The sequence below is a fragment of the Chaetodon trifascialis genome, chromosome 18 (genome assembly GCF_039877785.1).
Source record: "Chaetodon trifascialis isolate fChaTrf1 chromosome 18, fChaTrf1.hap1, whole genome shotgun sequence".
Taxonomy (NCBI): Eukaryota; Metazoa; Chordata; class Actinopteri; order Chaetodontiformes; family Chaetodontidae; genus Chaetodon; species Chaetodon trifascialis.
The window spans coordinates 7,865,978-7,872,009 of record NC_092073.1 but is presented as its reverse complement, the minus strand read 5'-3'; positions in this window follow the sequence as shown (position 1 = coordinate 7,872,009).

Below are 6,032 nucleotides of genomic sequence, written 5' to 3'. Positions count from 1 at the left end.
GTTCCTTAGAAATAACCTTCTTCAGCAGTCAGACACATGAACACGTGTAATTCCAGCACATTGAATTTTGAGAGGCTGCTCAGCTGCTAACTTAACAAAATCTCTGTTGCTGTGTGTGTAAAGTCCCATATTAAAGGTAGTGAGACCAGTGGGACTTAAATTACAGGATGTCTTCTCTATATCTTACTGTGAAGTGAAGATAGAGGTGATGAGTCCAGTGGTCAGGTTGTTTGTTTCAGCTTCAATTTGTGGATGCGACTGAAGGATATTGTTAGATTTAGAGCGTGGTATGAAGGGTGGGCACCATTCGTGGGTTCAAATCCACCAGCTGGCTGCGGCGCTCCTCTGTGGAGTTAGCATTTTTCCCATGTCTGTGGGTTTCGTCTGGGGGCTCCGGTCTCCTCCCAAAGACATGCAGGTCAGGTGAATTAGAGCCTCTAATTTGCCTGTAGGTGGAGGTCCTGTGATAGCTTGGAGACCTGTTCAGGTTGTAGATCTGCCGCTTCCCTGGTGTGTGCTGGGATAGGCACCAGCCCAAGGACATGTGTGCACTGGGGAAAATGAGTGTAGAAAATAAATGGATGTACTGATGAGTGTGTAGTATAGTATGCATGTATTGTATGTTGTCCAAAACAAGGAAAGGAGATACCACCATGGAATTCTTTCTATAGTCTCTACTCAATTTGATATTTCTTTAAAGTTTGTTCAGTCAGTCTTAAATTCAGTCATATTGTTGTGTTGCATTTAACTCTGTTGGAGAATATGCACTGCAGTCTTCCTCGAAGACACACAGCTCTCTGCAGCCCTGCAGGTGCACAGCTCAAACTTTTGGTTACACCACAGTCTCTGCATTCCCAGTCTAAACAAATGAGTGGCAGTGTAGCCAAGACAGATTTAGAAATGATCCTCTGCGGTGCTGCGGGCTAAGTGGAAGCCAAAGCGTAGGTGCAGGTTGGAGGAAGTGTGCAGCAGTGGGTGAAAGTACAGGTGGAATCGGTGCTGAATGTGAGAGCAGGAGGAGGCTCTGTTGAGGCTCCTGGAGGCATTGTGGGCCTGATACAGTAAAACACACTTTCTTTAACCCAAAGGATTTAAAATGTATCCAGTGTGTGCTTAATTGCCAGCTCCACCACGAAGGCTTTTCATACTTCCTTACTGAAGAAATTCAATATTTCACACGAATGTACAGTCATAATCATTTCATGATGTGGAAATGGTATCATAACATGCATGAAAAATGCATGGTGAGTACTGTGTTACAACTGCCAGCTCACATCGAGGCACATCTCAAAAGTGCATTTTCCACCTTAACTTACCATTTCTGAAGTTCTATTTTTTACTAACTTTCCACAAGTACATCATGTCTCCGCTTGTATCACTCTACAACATACAGTAAGAGTGATTTAACCTCATGAAAACATTTCCACTTGATGTCTGGTTACCCTTCGGTGACAAAAGGCCTTTAATTCACAGGGTGGGATGTGTTTATGTCTCTTGTTTGTTTTGGAATAAACAGAAAAAGAACGACCGCTGGTTACTATGAGATTATAGTCACCAACACTAAACAGGCAAAAGATAAACCACCACCTACAGAATGTGCGTTACACAAATTACCAAAAATGAATATAATGAATATAAAGGAACTCACAGACGATCACTTTTAAAGGGCAATGTCAGTGTTTTCTGTCTCTGTTTCCTTTTCAGTTTTGCTGCTGGTGTCGACACACTCTAAGAAGTTTGAGAGACCCATTGATTGATATTTACAGTACATTGATTGGGTGCAATTTTTATTTTTCAAATTTTTTTTTAGCATGTCTAGCATTAGATATTTTCTATCATTAAAGTCAGAGGAAATAATAGTACCACTGGAGTGTTTGTTCAAATGCACGTACACCTGCTGTCCACGAGGCTCAGCTACTGCACCAGGACGACACTATCATAAGCAAAACAGCATTTTATCACTTTGAAAACACCAATTGGAAGCAGAATATGTACCCTTAAGCTGAGGTCAACTTCCCTTTGTTAGTACATGGCCGCTTTATCTGGAGGAGATCATTTCATAAAAGGCTGTACTAGTTTCTGTACAACATGAACACACTGTCTTGCAATAAAGCCTGTCCCATATTCCTCACAAATATAATACACACACGCACACACAGACCAGACAGATTGCAGTTGGCATCCGTAGCCTAGATATGAAGATAGCTGGTGGTGCAGCTCTTATCCAGAGGAAGTGGAGCTCGACAGGGGAGGCAGCCGGGGGCCAGAATGCAGCCAGGGCTCGGAGAGGAGAGGAAACGGGAGGATATTATCAGTGTCTCCATCTGTGGAGGGTGGCACAAGACAAGATGAGAGACACACCTTTCATTAACCTTCACCTTCCTCCTCTCGGCCTCACGTGTGTTTGTGTTTATGTGGTCAGATGGCAGACGAAACGCTGGCAGAGCAGTTGTGTGGAAAGTTACTGAGAGTGAGATGGGTGTAAACCGCGCTCTTAGTCTGAGACAGACTTTTCCAGTTGTTGCATATGTTACATCTTTGCTGATTTATCACACATAGGATGTTTTGTATGTCGTCTGCATTTGTTCTGAAAATCTAAATAAAAGTGCATTAAAAAAGATCATAAAAACAAAACAACAACGAACGAGGTGAAGCAATAAATGATCGGTGTGCAAACAGGCACACTGAAATTCAGTCACGTGTCCTGATGAAATGGGATTTTGCTGCAAGCTTCGTGCTGTAGCGACTATTTGCCATGAATGTCCAAGTAAAGAAGAGAAGTGGATGCTTCGTTGAAAGATGTTGTTAAAGTTGCTCACAGCGTGTCTGCCTGTAAAGTCCTTCAGGTGTCCTCAGGCGTCCATGTTTTTCTGCCCACCGAGCATATGCATTGCCCCTCTGAGCTCAAAGACGCCTGCTGGGTGAATATTTATTGGACCTTATAGATCAAATCAGAGTAATTATGAAGCTCAGAAAAATGCGTTCATGGGTCATTTCTTTTATGATGATTGTGTGCATGAGGGAAAAGTCTTATTGGGTCAGTGGACCTGCAATGCCAACTGTGGCCACTACACCAAAATAGCCCTACAGTCCAGCAGCCAGCACTGTGAGAGCTCACTATAGACCATTTACACAGCAGAAAAGAGCACGGTTCCATCAAGTGTCCAAGTAAATCATGCCAGTGGGCCAGGACATGCAATACCAGGAAGCTGGAAGCAGCAGAGCTAAATGAAACACAGTCATCTTTAATGTGCTTTGCCTGCGATGACGTGCCAAAACGTCTGCTGAGAAAAAGGTCTGTTTTATGCATTGGCTACCGTTGGTTGTGGCTAGTTTTTGCTGGTGTCAAAATAGATTTGAGGAGGAAAGTTGAATTGTACTGCTTCTCCTTTGGTGAACTGGATGGTGCGACACAGCTCACACAGTCTAGATTTGAACGTTTTCGGTCAGTTCGCTTCAAAGATTTGTAGTTACGATGTAGTTTATTCACCGTTTTAAACTAAGCATTTGCATCATTGTTCAAAGACGCCTCGGTAAGTGAAGCAGCACAGTTCATTACACCATGGCGGTCAGGGCTGTACATTCAGTGTGTTGTTAATTCATTTAATACAAAAGTAGGCTCACAAACATGTCAGTGTGTTACCAGCCCAGCTGCTGACTTTCCAAAATGTTGTGATCTGTTGAAGTCTTGCTTTTCATTCTACTTACTGTAGTTTTGGTCGTGGTGCAGACTTCTGCAAAGCCTCTCTGCTGTATACCAATATTTATTTCATATTCTAAGTATAATGTAGATATAGAATCTAACTATTCTCTCTTTGCTTTCTTTATGCTCCACTGTCTCCTGCTGTAATGTCCACTCCCCCACAGGGATCATTAAAGTTTCATCTCATCATATCTGCCTCAGTCAGTGTAACTAATTTGGGAAGTGTTGACCCAGGGAGTAATATTTTTCTGCAACAGTTGACCTTTGTCAGAGTGAAAGTGTTATGATGAGGAGACCTGTGGCTTAACGCCGGCTGACAGCCTTGTCGTGTAAGATTTGATTGGTGCCAAGGGGTGTGTCAGACACTGACATAAAAAAGAGAGAAAAGAAATTGGGCTGTTAACATTCATGAGAAATGATCACCATGTCAAAGGGAGAGCGTCCACTTGTCATTCTCAGACAGCACTGATCTATTTGACTGGCCATCTTTCTTCTATTCAGCTCTGCGATGTGTGGATCTGTCTTTGTTCTTTTTACTTCCTTTCCTCTTTCCTTCTTTCACTCCCTCTTTTCCTTCATTCCTTCCTGCACTCCAATCCCTTTCTCCACTACGTCCCTCTCTTTGTCCATTTCTTTCCATCTTTCCTTGCTTCCTTCCTCACTTCATTCCCTCACTTCCTTCCTTAATCCATTCTATTTCCTTTCCTGTTCCTCCCCTTTTCTTGTTGTCATCCTTCCTACCTCCCTCCCTGCCTGACCTCTTTCTTTCCTTCACTTGACCCCTGCCTGTTTTTCTTCCCTTCCCTTCCTTTTCCTTTCCTTTTCTCCTTTCTCCTTCACCTCCCTTCCCTACTATTCATTTGATTCTTCTCTCTCTCCCTTCCTTTCTTCACTGCATCCCTCTCTCCATCCCTCTCCTTCCTCCTTTCCTTGCTTTCTTCCTTCCCTACTCCCTCCCTCCCTTCCTCACCTCACTCCATTCCCTCTTTCCTTCCTTAATCCATTCTGTTTCCTTTACTGTTCCTCTTCTTGACTTCCCTCCCTTGTTCCTCCCTCCCTTCCTGCCACGCTTCCTTCCTTCACTTGCTCCCTGCCTCTTTCTTTCTTTCTTTCTTTCTTTCTTTCTTTCTTTCTTTCTTTCTTTCTTTCTTTCTTTCTTTCTTTCTTATCTTCCTGTTCCTTTCCTTCTCTTCCTTTTCCTCCATTTCCCTGCTATCCTACCTTCCTTCCTTCCTTGCTTCCTTTTCCAACTTGAGAGTGGTCCAGTCCAATCTAAACATCAAAATCTGCCTTCATCAACTCTTATCAGCAAGTCTGCATTGTGATCTGAATCAGGCCACAATGCACATATGAGCAATATAAATAGACAAAGTGGAAAGAATACTGCAGACATGCTGTAGATATGAATAACTACAGCCACAAGAGATGCTTAGCATCACGAAGCAGATCTCGAGGGCTGATGTGAATGCTAAATGTTAGCATATCAGCTTATCAGCCACCTGTCCATTCAGCCCATTGCGCTCAGTGGGCGGCCCAAAGCACCTGAGCTGCTGGCCAATCCTTCGTGGCCCAAAGCCCCACTGTTGTGACTGTGGGAAACATGTGACTGTAAGCTTTAATGGGCAGTCTAAATCACAGGCCTGTCACTTTGTGCCTTCATTCAGATTAATGTGCACACTGACCGGCCAGGCATTAAGCCCCACAGGCCCTCTCAATGACACACCTCAGTGCTCTGTGGCTCTCTGCTGCACACCTGCCACACAAAAATACACATTGAAAACCCACAGCGGCGCTTGTCATGCTCACTAAGAAGTACATTGACTCAAAACACAAACACACACACACATCTTCACAAGGAAAAGCCAATAAACCATCACTCTGTGACCTTGAGAAGAGATGAAATGGAAAGAGTGAAACAATGGGAATGTCCGGGAATCAGATGTATCTCAACTGTGAAGTTCTCCAATAAAAACACCATTATGGCCTCTGTTCTTACCTCATCTGACCCACCTTCAGCTGTTAGTTAGCAGCTGAAACACACCTCAAGATAGGGGGCCAGTTCTTCATGATTTATAGTTTTGGTTTCCATTCGACTATCCAGGAAAATTCAATTACATTTTTGACATGAGACAAAAATATGATGTGAATCTGGTGTTTTCATGACAAGAGAGGGAAGCTGTCCGAGAATACAAAGAAACGCATTTGCTAATTAGTAGTCAGCATTAAAAAAAACATCTGATTAGAGATAAAAAAAAAGATTAAAAGCAAATGTGTTTAATGCTAAGGAAGGATTAACATGGAAAATGTCCTGAAATGTGTCTCCTCTGTT